This window comes from Hordeum vulgare, chromosome 7H (genome assembly GCF_904849725.1).
Source record: "Hordeum vulgare subsp. vulgare chromosome 7H, MorexV3_pseudomolecules_assembly, whole genome shotgun sequence".
Lineage (NCBI taxonomy): Eukaryota > Viridiplantae > Streptophyta > Magnoliopsida > Poales > Poaceae > Hordeum > Hordeum vulgare.
Genome location: NC_058524.1, coordinates 51,788,445 through 51,803,002, shown reverse-complemented (window position 1 = coordinate 51,803,002; position 14,558 = coordinate 51,788,445).

Here is a 14,558-nt window from a genome sequence, read left to right as displayed (position 1 = left end):
GGAACAAATTCAGAGAGCAGAAGGTAATTAATTTTGTTTCCTGGTACTACTGAGATGAAGAAATAATTAGCTTTGAGAGCCTATCCAGCGTACATGCTCACATGTCGCATATATGATCTTCATCATAGTAGAGCACAACGCATCAATGATCGAATTGCCGAAATTCGCATCCATGCATTATGAAGTGTGATCTAATCATCTAAATAGGAATAAAAGCAAGGATAAAATTATAAGTAGATCAAACCTGGATCAATCTTTCCCTATCCCAAGGTGACAGCCGGCCAAGGATAGAATGCTGGAGAGGAGTGCGTGAGGCGGAGGATCAGAGCAGCCTATATTTGTTTTCAGGAGAGAGAAGGCGCTATTGTACTGGCTGGACTATGTTTGATGTAGAACGTGGTGCAGTTGTAAAAAACTTGGACTATATGTTAAGAGAGAGAGATACGTTAGAGATATTATTTTTTGAGATAGAGATACGTGAGGGATGCGTAACTGACAAAAATAGACATGTGAGAGATTGAATTGGAAATATCTGGTATTTCCATACTATAAAAATAACATAATATATATTGCAAACTTCATATTATATAGAGTAATCTACACCGTAATAACTTGGTCCCACCAGATTAACGACTCCTAATTTCTTTCGAATTGGTTAGCTTAATTACCGCGAGTGCGTATTTGTGTTCATTGAGTGCATTTAAATGTGCAGTAGCTTCTCCACGAGGGATTGGTTTTCGACGACCTCCCCTGCATTCGAAAGTGAGCACATTTGTTAACTCCTCCTCCACCCCCTTTATTTTGCTCTGTTCCGGCCTTCGTGCTGATGACACTATCTAGCTAGGTATTTTTAGTATTAAAATGCAAAGGTGTTGCGTAACCAATATGCGTCTCCCGTTCGAAAGGGTTCCTGTCATAAATATGCATGCATTTGCATATTTATAACGGTGATTCTTTTGAATTGTCCAACGTTATCCATGGACAGCCCGGGTATGTGTAGATTGGGTCGTTTCCCACGCTTTGCTCCGGATCCCATGCAGAGTTTCGACAGCTCCTCCTTGTTGTTCTCCGGGTACACATCCTCTCGGTTAGTTGCCAAGATGTGTATCAGGAGAACAGCGGGGAGGTGCTGCCGAAATTTTGCGTTGGGTCGGGAGCAGAGCAGTGGGAAATGACCCAATCTACACATACTCGGGTGGGATTAGGACCCATCTTTACCTAGTAGCTGGTAGGTGTGCATGCCGTGCATCCCAATGTATTAACCATGATTAAAAAATGGCCATAATTAATTTAACATACTTGATGAATTGATATTTTATATTGTTTTATATGTGGATACTATGTAGCTAGCTTGCCAGAATGACTGATCGTGAATGGATGTACACCGGTCACCATAGTCAGAGAGATATGACCGATGAATGGTTGAGCAAAACCTATGAATTCGTGGAAACGGCGTTTTCTAAATGCCAGCCAAAAACATGGTGCCCCTGCACTAAGTGCAAGAATTATTCGCGACAGACAAAGGATGTAATGGGTAAACACCTGCAGATGCGTGGTTTTACTCCCGGCTATACCTTGTGGACATTTCATGGTGAGTCGGCCCAACATAACAGAGACGAGGTGTTGCATCGGCGCACCGATGATCATGGTACAGGGATTGAAGACATGGTGAATGACTTTGATGATGCTCGGAACAAGGACGAAGAGATGGAGGAATCCGCGAAAGCCTTCTATGCCATGTTGGAGTCTTCAAAACGTCCTCTTCACGAGCACACTAAGATTTCTCAGCTAGATGCCATCGCACAAGTAATGGCTCTGAAAGCCCAGTTCAACATTGGAAGAGATCTGTTTGACTCAGTGATGACCCTATTTGGGCGCTTTCTACCAGAAGGTCATATTATGCCTTCAAACCTATATGAGTCAAACAAAATCCTTAGTGCACTCAAGATGCCGTATGAGCAGATACATGCTTGTGAGAAGGGATGTGCCTTATTTAGGAAAGAGTATGCGGAGGAAACATATTGTCCATTTTGCAAGTCCTCCAGATATGTTGAGGTAGAAAACGGTGAAGGTGAGAAGAAGCAGAGCAAAATCCCCGTGAGTGTCCTACGGTATCTGCCGATCCTACCAAGACTTCAACGACTTTACATGCTCGAAGAAACAGCAAAACAGATGACTTGGCACAAACATGGAATTAGGAAAGAATTAGATGAACACGGAGTTCCGATGTTGGTACACCCTTCAGATGGTGACGCATGGAAGGCATTCGATAGTATACATAAGGAAAAAGCTAAAGAACCAAGGAATTGTCGAATCGCCATCAGCCTCGATGGGTTCAATCCTTTTGGTATGACGGGTACCCAATATAGTTGCTGGCCTGTATTTTTCATTCCCCTCAATCTTCCACCATCATCCATTATGCAAAGAAAGCACATATTTCTGACGTTGATAGTTCCAGGGCCAAAATACCCGGGGAAGAATATGAGTGTGTACATGCAACCGCTGATGGATGACTTGAAAGAAGCTTGGGTGAATGGGGTCAACACATACGACACAGCTAAGAAAGAGAACTTTCAAATGTATGTTTGGTACCAATACTCGTTGCATGATCTGCCAGCATTTGCGCTTTTCGTTGCCTGGTGTGTGCATGGAAGGTTCCCATGCCCACAATGCAAGGCAGCTCTTAAGTTTCATTGGTTGCCGGCGGGTGGGAAGTATTCCTGCTTTGACTTGCATAGACAGTTCTTGCCTATGGACCATCCATTCAGAAAAGACAAGAAGAATTTCATGAAAGGTAAAGTTGTCAAACACTCTGCACCACCTGCGTTGACGGGGGCACAAATTAATGAACAGTTAGGTCTATTTAGTTATAATACTTAGTTTCATTCTTCATTAACTTACATTCATAGGTGCCCCCGAGATGGTTGGCCGATAAGATGGATTGTTGGGAGATGATAGCGGACAGGTGGTGCACAGAGGCTTGGTTGAGCACCCACACTATGGCCAAGGACCGTCGTGCCCAACTGGTTGGTGTGCCACACCACCAAGGCAATGCCAACATCAAGCAATACGCCAAAAAATGGGTATGTGTGCCTTGTTTTGTTTCATCAATAATTCATTCGTTCATGATTTTTGTTGTACTAATTCTTTGTCTTTTCGTGTAGGCCAAACACAATAACCAGCCCGAGCCTGAGGGATACGCCGCGTTTAGCATGGCCCATAAGGGCTCGTACAAGACGGCGAAGTCATATTCTGAGGGGGACGGGCCGTCGGCGTACACAAGCCTGTCCGCCTACAGCAAGATGACGTCTTATTCTGAGGTGGTCAAACAGCTGCGCGGGCCTGACTTTGACCCGAGCCAGAATCCTATCGATCCAGAGGCGTTAATGATCTCTGGTGGCGGTAAGAGTCATGGCACGCTGGCCATGTGTGATGGCTTCGTCCCTATCACTGAGACTCTATCTCAGATCAAGTCGAGGCAAACTAGCTCTGCTCCTGCAATACGGCAACGCGCGAGGCCAGTTGATCTTGCCATCGAGGTTAGTTTTCTTCATTAGTTCTTTCGTTCTTTTGTCCCTGGATGGATGATGAAAATTCCGTTTGAGGAGTGGTTGCAGGCCACACTTATGAAGGAGAGGGAGGCCACCAGGCTCTTGTTGGAGGAGAGGGACCGGAATACGCAGAGGTTGCTTGACGAGGAGAGGGCACGCAATAATGCCCATGCGAAGGCCATGCACGACTTCGTTGCGGTAAGTCAGTTGTGTGAGAAGCAAGGCCATGTGTGAGACGCAACAAGGCTATTTCTTTGACTCCTCGAAAACTAATTTGCAGGCTATGTGTGAGAAGCAAGGTTTGCCCGCCCCCTCCGCCGATGCCTTCTCCGGTGGGAACGGTGAGTTCCCTTTCAATGACCGACCTTGCATGGTCTTATACCATTGTCTGTTGCCATGCTAACCACATATTTTAACTCTTGCCTTGTTGCAGCATCATTCAAGAGTTGAATCCCACGATCCCTTTGTTTCTCCTGGTGAGAGCCCTAGCAATCCAGCGACCAATGGAGATGCAGCTTCTCCTTCGTTTCCTGGCATTTGGTAAGTTATTCCTCTCCTTCTTATTCTTCTTATTGTTTAGATCAACTTAGATTATGCCAGGCTTTAATTAGCTTAGTAAATTCTAGTTGATATTAGCCATGGTTTAGTTAGCTTAGTAAATTCTAGTTGATATTAGAGCTCAAAAATGACATAATTAGTTTAGAAAGTTTTAAAAGAAACCAGAAGAGAAGAACAAACAAGAGATGAAGAAATAAGAGAAGAAGAAAGAGGAGAAAAAGATAACTTCTCTTCTTTCTTTTTCTCTATCTTCTTCTTCTTCTTCTTCTTCCACTTCTTCCACTTCTTCTTCTTGTTCTTCTTGTTCTTCTTCCACTTCTTCTTCTAATTGCTTAGCTCAATTTAGGTAACTTCTTTCTTATTGTATTCTTCTTCTAAATTCTTTCTCATTATGCAGATTTTGATAAAGCAGCATGGCATATGGATGGATGCTCGAGACTTTTGAATGCACTTGTGTAGTCCTAGATGAACTTTGTAATGCAATTGTATTTGTGGATGCACTTGTGATGCTTTGTAATACTTTGTGATCTTGTTTGCACTTTAATGACATATATTCGTTGTCTTTGCACTTGTGTTGTGCTGTCCGTACTTTGTGATGCACTTGTGGTGCTGTTTAGGGGCAGAGTCAATATATATATGTTGCTGTTTGTATCTATGTTTTGCAAATGCAGGGAATTAACAGAAAACAAATATGGAAAAAAAGCAAAGAGGGTCTTTGCCGACAGCTCACTGACGGCAAAGCCTTTGCCATCGGTGGGCTGTCGGCAAAGAGGACACGTGGCGGCAGCCTGTGCATTCTGGCAACTCTGGGCATCACAATTTTTCGGCTTTGCCGTCAGCTGGGACAAAGCTGTCGGCAAAGAGGCGGCCAAGGGGACTCAGGGGTAGGCTTTGCCCTCAGCTGGGCTCTAGCTGTCGGCAAAGAGGCGGCCAAGGGGACCCAGGTGTTTGGGCTTTGCCGTCAGCTCTGCTACGGCTGTGGGCAAAGAGGGGAGGCTTTGCCGTCAGCTTTGCTACGGCTGTGGGCAAAGCCTGCCGTTAACCTTCTAACGGAGCTCGGCCTGCGCCGTTGCCGCCACTGCTCTTTGCCGTCAGCCCGTGCCACAAGGCTGATGGCAAAGTCTTTGCCGTCGGTGGAGCTCCGGCTGTCGGCAAAGAAGGTGATTGCCGATAAAATCTTGGCCGACACCTTTGTCGACAGATCACTGACGGCAAAGCCTTTGCCATCAGTTAAACTGTCCTTTGCCGTCAGCTCTGGCTGTCGGCAAACCAGCAGATTCCAGTAGTGATACCTGGTAGTTGCTTGAGCCATGATGTGTCTTATCCTGCTATGCATGCTATGCTTAGAGTTGTGTATGGTCTGTCATCTGGGAGATGAACAGAATTGTGAGAATGTGTTCGGTAAGCAAAGGTTGTGTGTTGAACTTGATTTGGTAAAGGTACCGGTGAAAGGCTGTGTAGGAGTACATGGCGGGTTGTTTCATTGGAACCGTCCATAGGAAATGAGTTCCGTGTATGTAATCCAAGACTAGATACTACCACATGCTGGGCACTGAAATATGACCCCGCTCGGCCTATTAATCGCTTAGTACTCGGTCCAGGAGTTGCAAGTAGTTTCTGGTGTTTATAGTCATGCTGGAGGCCGTGCATGGTGCTGACCTGAGAGGTGGGCCGTGATGCGGTAGGCAGTGGCACGGTGTACCAAGTGGCACCCGGATGGTTGGCTTGGGAACCCTGCGCACATCGTTTGAGGTCGTGGCGGAAACCTCGGCCGGACTTCCGTACGGGTTACTCTCAGATAGGCGATAAACCTGGACTAGGTACTAGTGTGGTTAACGGTCGTGGCCGACTCCCTCGCTGGGCTTCCGCTTGAAGGTTGCCGAGGTGCATGACGTGCACATGGCGATAAGTGGCGAGAGCGTGTGTGACGAAGTACACCCCTGCAAGGTTATGATCTATTCGAATAGCCACGTCCGCGGATATGGACTACTTGGAGACATATATTGTTCATAGATAACTTCAAGGGCTACTCATAAAATTGTCAAGATAAGCGTGAGTGTCGTGGACGGCATTTCCGTATGGAGACGAAATGATTCCACGATAGTGTATTGTTGTGGTGTTAGTGGACTCGTGTGCGAGAAATGAAGTTGTCAAAATTATTTAAAATACAAGTTGTCTAGCCATGAGTCAAATGCTGGCTTTCCGCATGAAACCCCACAATACCTTTTGATACCTTGCATGAGTAGTTAGTTATCCTAAAGTCTTGCTGAGTACCTTCCTACTCATGTTTGCTTAATAAATGTTGCAGAGGTTGCTAATGACCCTAATGGAGGGTTCTTCGTAGACATCGACGACGACGAGTAGCTGGTGTCACAGCTACGATCTGGCCCTACGTTGGGTCTGTAGTATAGTCAGGCCATGTGCCATCTAGTTGCCATGTCTGTACTCAGACAGTTTAAACTCTTCCGCTGGCTTGTAACTGAATGACTGCTATTATGGGTCGTGAGACCCTTAATGTGTAATATTATGTGTGTGGCTCTTCTGAGCCTCCTAAATAAAGCTTGTATGTTTATGGTTATGTTGGGATGCCATCGATGTATCTATACATATCGGCATGCCATGCGTACGTGTGTCGTACCTGATATGTATGGGGTTCGATTACCTAATCGTGAACTTTAGTAGCACTCCTTACAAGGAAATGCCCCTTTGTGATCCAGCGAGCCTTGGTAGTTCGCTACTGCTCCGGACACATTGGTTGACCGGCATGTGTCCTTCTTAGCTGCTGTGCCTGTCCCCTTTGGGGAAATGTCACGCGATGTAATGGAGTCCTTGTAGCTTGCTACGACTCGTCTACATTCGCTGATGACCGACACCTGTTTGTTGGGTCATGTATGCCTGTCCTTGTGCGATACTGCCACTTTGGTTTATGACTAGACATGTCGATCCGGGTTCTTTGATATTGGAATGCTAGCGACACTATTGCATACGTGAGTCAAAAGACGCAAACGGTCCCGACTAAGGTAAGGCTGCAGCCGTGGAGTTAACCGTGCGTGAGACCGCAAAGAAATGCGATGTGTTACAGGCTGGATTCCTGTGGCTTAGGATCGGGGTCCCGGCAGCGTTGGTATCAGAGCCTGACTGACTGTAGGATTACTAAGCCAAACTGGTCGAAGTTGAGTCTAGAATTGCTTTAGTTATATATAAGGGAATTGTTTGTGGGAGGGAACGTAAGACTCTTGTTCTCTTCTCAAGTTATTCTATTCTGGTCATCCTCGTCTTTTCTGCGGGAATTAAGGACTAGGTTACTCATCTTCTTCTAGGCTCGTGTTTCTGATCGATAGATTATAGGACTACGGGTCAAGAGATATTGGGTTTCTGTCATTCCTAAGAAAAAGGAAGTAAGTTTGATGATCAGAGAGTTGAACTTGATAGTTGAGTGGTTACGCTATTCCATTTTGGGTTGCCTCAAAATTTGTTTTTGAGCATTTACAACCGTTATACTGCCCAATTTTTCATTCGGAGCTCTAATGCTTTTGCATTACTCTCTATTTACAGATGCCTGGCCGTCCTTCTCGTCAGGTGGTACGTCTGACCAGGTGCATTGATGTGCCGGGTCATATGGCCATGCTGGTCAGGGTGATGTCGGTGTGCGGTTACCGCTGGTACCCCCGAGTACACAGTGGAGGAACAGTACCGAGACTTCAACCAGAGCCAGTACATCTGCACTGTTAGGGTATTTCCAGACTACCCTGGAGCTGAGGAGCCAATCCATTGGTCCTATGGGTTGGGAGTCACTGTTGACATGGCAGTACAAGATGCTGCCTATTCAATGCTGACCATTATGAGAGCGAGACATGCACTGCTGCAGAATTTAGAGTTCTGCTATGTTCCGGCCTCTCAGCCTGGTGAAGAGGGATACCTCAGTGGAGTCTATTTTGATTCTTCTATGGAGGATCCACTACTGCAGTCCACTGTTGAGATGCTAGAGAATAGAGACAGGGATGCTCGTGCTCTCCGCATGGAGCTTTATGCTACCCGTGCCCGTCTGTGGACGGCTTTGACGCAGCTGGCACCGGTAGTCCAGACAGGGTAAGGAGATATGGAGATGCGCAGGTTGATTTGGATCCGTGTCCTTATGGATCCCAGGGATCTCAGGCTAGAGTGTTTCCTGATCCGCAGGTTGAGCTTCCAGGTCATGGAGGTAATCTCTATGAGATGTTCTATGCGGATGCCTGAGCTGTGAGCGGAAGGATAGTATGGTAGTAGCCGTACGTTCACAGTCCTGCGTGACTTGTGAAGTATGCCTGTAATGTGAAATGAATTCCGGAGGCCTAGATAAATAATGTAAAGGAAGCTTGTAAGCCTCTGATGAGTAGTTTCATAATTTCAGTAGTTTGCTCTTCGAGTAAGTTTGTACTGAACTATGTAAGGGTGTGTATGAACCATGGTGTATATATAGCAGTTGCTTGTTACCATGCTGTTCGGATATTCATTTCCGCATTCTGTGTGTTCAGTACATTCTTAATCCATAGCTAGTATTGATATGATATTGGTCTAAGCTATGAGTTTGTTTGTCAGGATGGTGTTCACCAGGTTGAACCGTGCCCCTGCTCATGAGCAAGGCGAGGGTAGTCAAGCGTCGCAGGAAGACCTGCCTCACCCGCCTTCTCTGGTGGAAGTGATGCTTGAGGCAGAAAGAAACAAAAGGGAGACCAACCGACTGCTAGAGCGTATTGAGCAGAATACGGCTCGTCAGCCTAGGAATGCTGTAGTGTCCCTCAACGACTTTGTGAAGCTGAATCCTCCAAAGTTTCATCATTCCGTCGACCCCCTCGACGCTGATGACTGGCTGTGCAGCATCTCACGCAAGATTCGCTCTGCGAATGTGTCTGAGGCCGACAAGGTGACCTTTGCGGCGTATTTCCTGGAAGGACCCACCAATCTGTGGTGGGAGAATTTTGAAGCCATGCGTCCCGCTGAACCAGTAGCCACATGGGCAGACTTCAGTGCAGCTTTTTGTCTGCACCATATTCCAGAGGGCCTGATGGACAGAAAGAGAGAGGAGTTCTGTGCCTTCACTCAGGGCAAGTTGTCTGTGGATGCCTATAGCCGCGAGTTCGGTAACCTCACCCGCTATGCAACAGAGGAGGTGTCTACTGACGCCAAGAAGCAAGCAAGATTCCGTAAGGGTCTGAGCCCTGAGCTTCGTCGTGATCTGCGCCTCCATGAGTGTGCAAGCTTTCAAGCTCTGGTCAACAAGGCGATCAGTGCCGAGACTGGTCATACTGACTTCGAAGCCACAAGGAAGCACTCCCGTGACTTTGGCTCATCTTCTGGTTCCGCGTTTCCAAAACGCAGGCTGTGGGTTCCAAACAGTTCTCTGCCGCCAAGATATACTCCGAGGCCATCCTACGTGGCGCCTCAGACGAATCAGGCCAACCCTCCAGCAAAGGCTTATGGTGGTCGAGCTAGCAATGCTGCACCACGTGCCAACCAAGTGATATGCTATAAGTGTGGAGAACCAGGGCACTATTCCCGTGAGTGTCCTCAGAATGTGGGTGCCAAGCAACCCGGAAAGTCCGTCGGGCAAGCCAAGTCGGGCAAAGCTTACTATGTGAAGCCAACTCCTGCACGTGGCCGTGTGAACTATGTGTCAGCAGAAGAAGCTACAGAGGATCCCGACGTCATGATGGGTACGCTTCTTGTTAATCATCACCCAGCGTCCGTTCTCTTTGACACTGGGTCTTCTCATTCCTTCATTTCAGAAAGTTATGCACAGTTGCATAACATGTCTTTTTGTGATATGCCAATTCCATTGGTTGTCCAAACCCCTGGTAGTAAATGGCAAACCTCTAGGATAACCTATGACAATGAAATTCTAGTAGACATGCTAGTTTTCCTAGCCTCATTAATAGCCTTAAAATTTTCGGATATTAATATCATCTAATATCATCTTGGGCATGGACTGGATGTCAGCTCATTATGCCAAGATTGATACTCATTCTAGAAATGTCCAGCTTACCCATCCCTCGGGTGAGATAGTAAATGTCTCCACTCGAGTTGCCAAATGCCAACTCTACTCCCTAAATGCCAACCCTCTTCCGGAACTTGAAGACATTTCGGTAGTCCGTGACTTCTCGGATGTTTTTCCAGAGGAACTGCCAGGAATTCCACCTGACAGAGATGTAGAGTTTGTGATAGACCTTGTTCCGGGAACCGTCCCAATAGCCAGGAGACCTTATAAGATGGCACCCCTGGAGCTAGCCGAACTTAAGAAGCAACTAGATGAGGCCTTGAATAAAGCTTTCATTCATCCTAGCTCTTCTCCTTGGGCTTGCTCCGTCCTCTTCATCAAGAAGAAAGACGGAACGGATCGGATGGTTGTAGAATACCGACCAGTTAATCTAGTCACCATAAAGAACAAGTATCCGCGCCCCAGGATCAACGACCTGTATGATCAGCTCGCTGGATCCTCAGTCTTCTCCAAAATGGATTTGAGGTTGGGATACCATCAAATCAAGATTAAGAACGGGGACATTCCAAAAACGGCTTTCGTTACTCGTTATGGCCAATACGAGTACACCGTCATGTCCTTCGGTTTGACCAATGCCCCAGCCACCTTCTCTCGACTGATGAATTCAATCTTCATGGAGTATTTGGATAAATTCGTCGTGGTATACCTCGATGATATTCTCATCTACTCGAAGAATGAACAAGAACATGCCGAGCATCTAAGGCTGGTATTGATGAAACTTCGAGAGCATCGCCTTTATGCCAAGTTTTCAAAATGTGAATTCTGGTTACCAGAAGTGACCTATCTGGGTCACGTAATCTCTGGTAAGGGTATTGCTGTCAATCCCGTGAGAGTTCAAGCTGTCCTTGATTGGACTCAACCTGAATCGGTTAAGCAAGTTAGGAGTTTTCTTGGTCTAGCGAGCTATTGTCGCCGCTTCATCGAGAATTTCTCCAAGGTTGCAAAGCCTCTAACTGAACTCCTCAAGAAAGATAAAAAGTTCGAGTGGACACCACAGTGCGAGCATAGTTTTCAGGAAGTGAAAAGACGCCTGACTTCCGCACATGTGTTGCTACCACCAGATTTTTCTAAGGACTTTGTTATCTATTGCGACGCCTCGCGACAAGGATTAGGTTGCATTCTCATGCAAGATCGTCATGTGATCGCATACGCATCTCGACAGTTGCGTCCACATGAGGATAATTATCCCAAACATGACCTTTAGCTTGCAGCTGTGGTCCATGCACTAAAAACCTGGCGACATTACCTTCTGGGTAATCGTTGCGAAATATTCACTAACCACCAAAGTCTGAAATACATCTTCACCCAACCGGATTTGAATCTCAGGCAAAGACGGTGGGTTGAGTTGATCTCGGATTACGACTTAGGGATAACTTACACCCCGGGGAAGGCTAATGTTATGGCCGATGCACTAAGTCGTAAATCTTATCGTAACAATTTGATGCTACAACAAGGTCAACCACATCTCCATGAGGACTTTCGGAAGCTGAATCTTCATATTGTTCCTCAAGGATTCCTTTCTACACTGGTGGCGAAGCCTACTCTTAAGGATCAAATCATAGCTGGCCAAAAGCGTGACAAGGGTATATCATGGATCAAGGAGAATATTTTTAGCGGAAACGCTAAAGAATTTTCCATGAACGATCAAGGTGTTGTGTTCTTCCAGAATCGTCTAGTGGTTCCTAAGAACCCACATCTAAGGCAGTTAATCCTTAAGGAGGCTCATGATTCTCCTCTCACCATTCATCCCGGTAGTACTAAGATGTATCAGGATCTATGCCAGAGGTTCTGGTGGACTAGGATGAAGAGAGAAATTGCTGAGTTCGTTGCTAACTGCGACGTTTGTCGTCGAGTTAAGGCAGAACATCAAAGGCCTGCTGGCACCCTTCAACCTCTAGCTATTCCTGAATGGAAATGGGATAAAGTTAGCATGGATTTTATTACCGGATTTCCCAAGACCAAGAAAGGAAATAATGCTATCTTTGTGGTCATTGACCGTCTTTCCAAAGTGGCTCATTTTCTTCCCGTTCGTGAGAGTATAATAGCTAGCCAGCTAGCAGAGTTATATATCTCCCGAATAGTGTCTCTTCATGGTGTTCCCCTGGAGATTAACTCGAACCGTGGGAGTATCTTTACTTCTCGCTTCTGGGAAAGTTTTCAGAATGCCATGGGGACTCACTTATCTTTTAGCACTGCTTTCCATTCCCAATCAAGTGGTCAAGTAGAAAGAGTGAATCAAATCCTAGAAGATATGCTCCGAGCTTGTGTTATTTCGTTCGGTATGAATTGGGAGAAGTGCCTTCCATTCGCCGAATTTGCTTATAACAATAGTTATCAATCAAGCTTGGGCAAAGCTCCTTTTGAAGTTCTCTATGGACGAAGATGTCGAACACCTCTTAATTGGTCAGAAACCGGAGAGAGGCAACTCTTTGGCCCGGATATGATCCAGGATGCAGAAGAGCAGGTTCGCATCATTCGTGAAAAGTTGAAAACAGCCCAGTCTCGTCAAAAGAGCCAATATGATCGTCATCATAAGGCTGTGACCTTTGAAGTTGACGAGAAGGCTTACCTTCGGGTTACACCTTTGAAGGGTACCCATCGATTCGGTATCAAGGGCAAATTGGCTCCTCGTTACATTGGTCCTTTTCGCATTCTTGCCAAACAAGGAGAAGTTGCCTACCAGTTGGAACTTCCTCCGCATCTTTCCAAGGTTCATGATGTTTTCCACGTCTCGCAACTCAGGCGTTGCTTTTCGGATCCTATCCGTGAAGTGGACCATGAAACGCTTGATCTCCAAGATAACCTTTCATACCGAGAATACCCCGTGCGTATTCTTGATCAAGCTGAGCGTACCACTCGACGTCGAAACCTCAAGTTTCTTAAAGTTAAATGGTCAAATCATTCTAAAAAGGAGGCAACTTGGGAAAGAGAGGATCGTCTCCGACTTGAGTATCCTGCGTTATTCCCGACGACTTCTAAATCTCGGGACGAGATTCCTTTGAGTGGGGGTGCGTTGTCACATCCCTAACACCTTAAGCAAGTTAGTCTTGTGCTCATGTCTTCTTGCATTTGCATCTAAGAATTTTTAACAAGATCAAAGAAAGAGGTGAAGGAAAGCTCAAACCTTAGCCACTTCTTTAATCAAAGGAAATCTCAAACTAGTTAAAATCAATGAACCCAATATGGCCTCAAGAAATGTTCAAACTTTCTGATAAATCATGAAAGTAAATGAGCGTTGAAGAAAACATTTTTTGACACTTCAAGCTTTTAAATTAATGCAAAAAGCTACTGGTTTCAAATTTTAAATTTGAAATAAGAAACTTTAAATTTTAAAAAATGATGAAAACTTTGGAAATGGTTGGGAATATTACAACAAATATTGAGGTGTGTTTAAAATAGTTTTTACAACCATTTTGGAGCTGAAATAAATAGCAAAACAATAGTTAGCAAAACAGAAGCAAAATAGAAAAGAAATAAGAGAAAGAAAACCCTTACCTCTATTTGTCGCCGGCCCAGCCCACCAGGGGCTCCCCGGTCATCTTCCTCCTCCTGCCAGAAGGCAGGGGAGAAGATGAGCACGGCGGCCGCGCCAACCACCTCCTGCCTGCCTGCTCGCTGCTAGAGGCCTCCAGGAGCGCCAGCGCGACGCCCGCGTCTTCTTATCCTTCTTCCCGCGGCTCTATCCTCTCCCCTAGGCCTCTCGATCCCCTTCCCCTCTCGGATCTCTCTCTCCCCGAAGCTCCGGTCGCCGTCGATCCGTCGTCTCCCGGTCCTCCCCGACCCTGCCGGCAGCCTCACAAGATCCGCCGTGAGCTCCTCTTCCTGTTCCCCCTCTTCCCGAGGCCTTCCCCCTCCTCTAACCACGTTAGCCACCGGAGCCCGAAGGACCTCGTCGCCGGCCATGTCATTGCCGTCGATGTGGTACTCGGCTCGCGAGGCCGAGCTCAGGAATGAGCTCCTTGAGCTCTGTAGATGGCGTAGGGTCTCTCTCCCAGCTCGTTAGCCCCCTGCATCGGCACTCTCGTCGACGCCCGAGCCGCTGGCCTCGTCGCCGGCAAGGATTCCGGTGACCACCGGGTCCAGCTCCACCCTAGATAGATGCGGCGTTGCACCAGCTACCCGTAGCTCCTTTCTACGCCCAAAACCGACGGCCGTTGCGCTGTCTAGCCCTCTCCGGCGAGCCCTCCGCTGCGCCCGTGGTCGCCGCCGGCCATACTCCGGTGGGGGCCGACGTGGCAAAGCTAATCCAGTAGTTTAGAGGCTTAAACTCTCGCTGACAGTGGGCCCAAGGCCAAGTCAACTTAGTTTAGGGGCTGGTCAGCGCGGGATTAACCCGAGAGAGGCTGACCAGTGGGTCCCCCCTGTCAGGTTTGACCTGAACAGGTCAGCTGACCTGCTGACGTCAGGCTGACGCA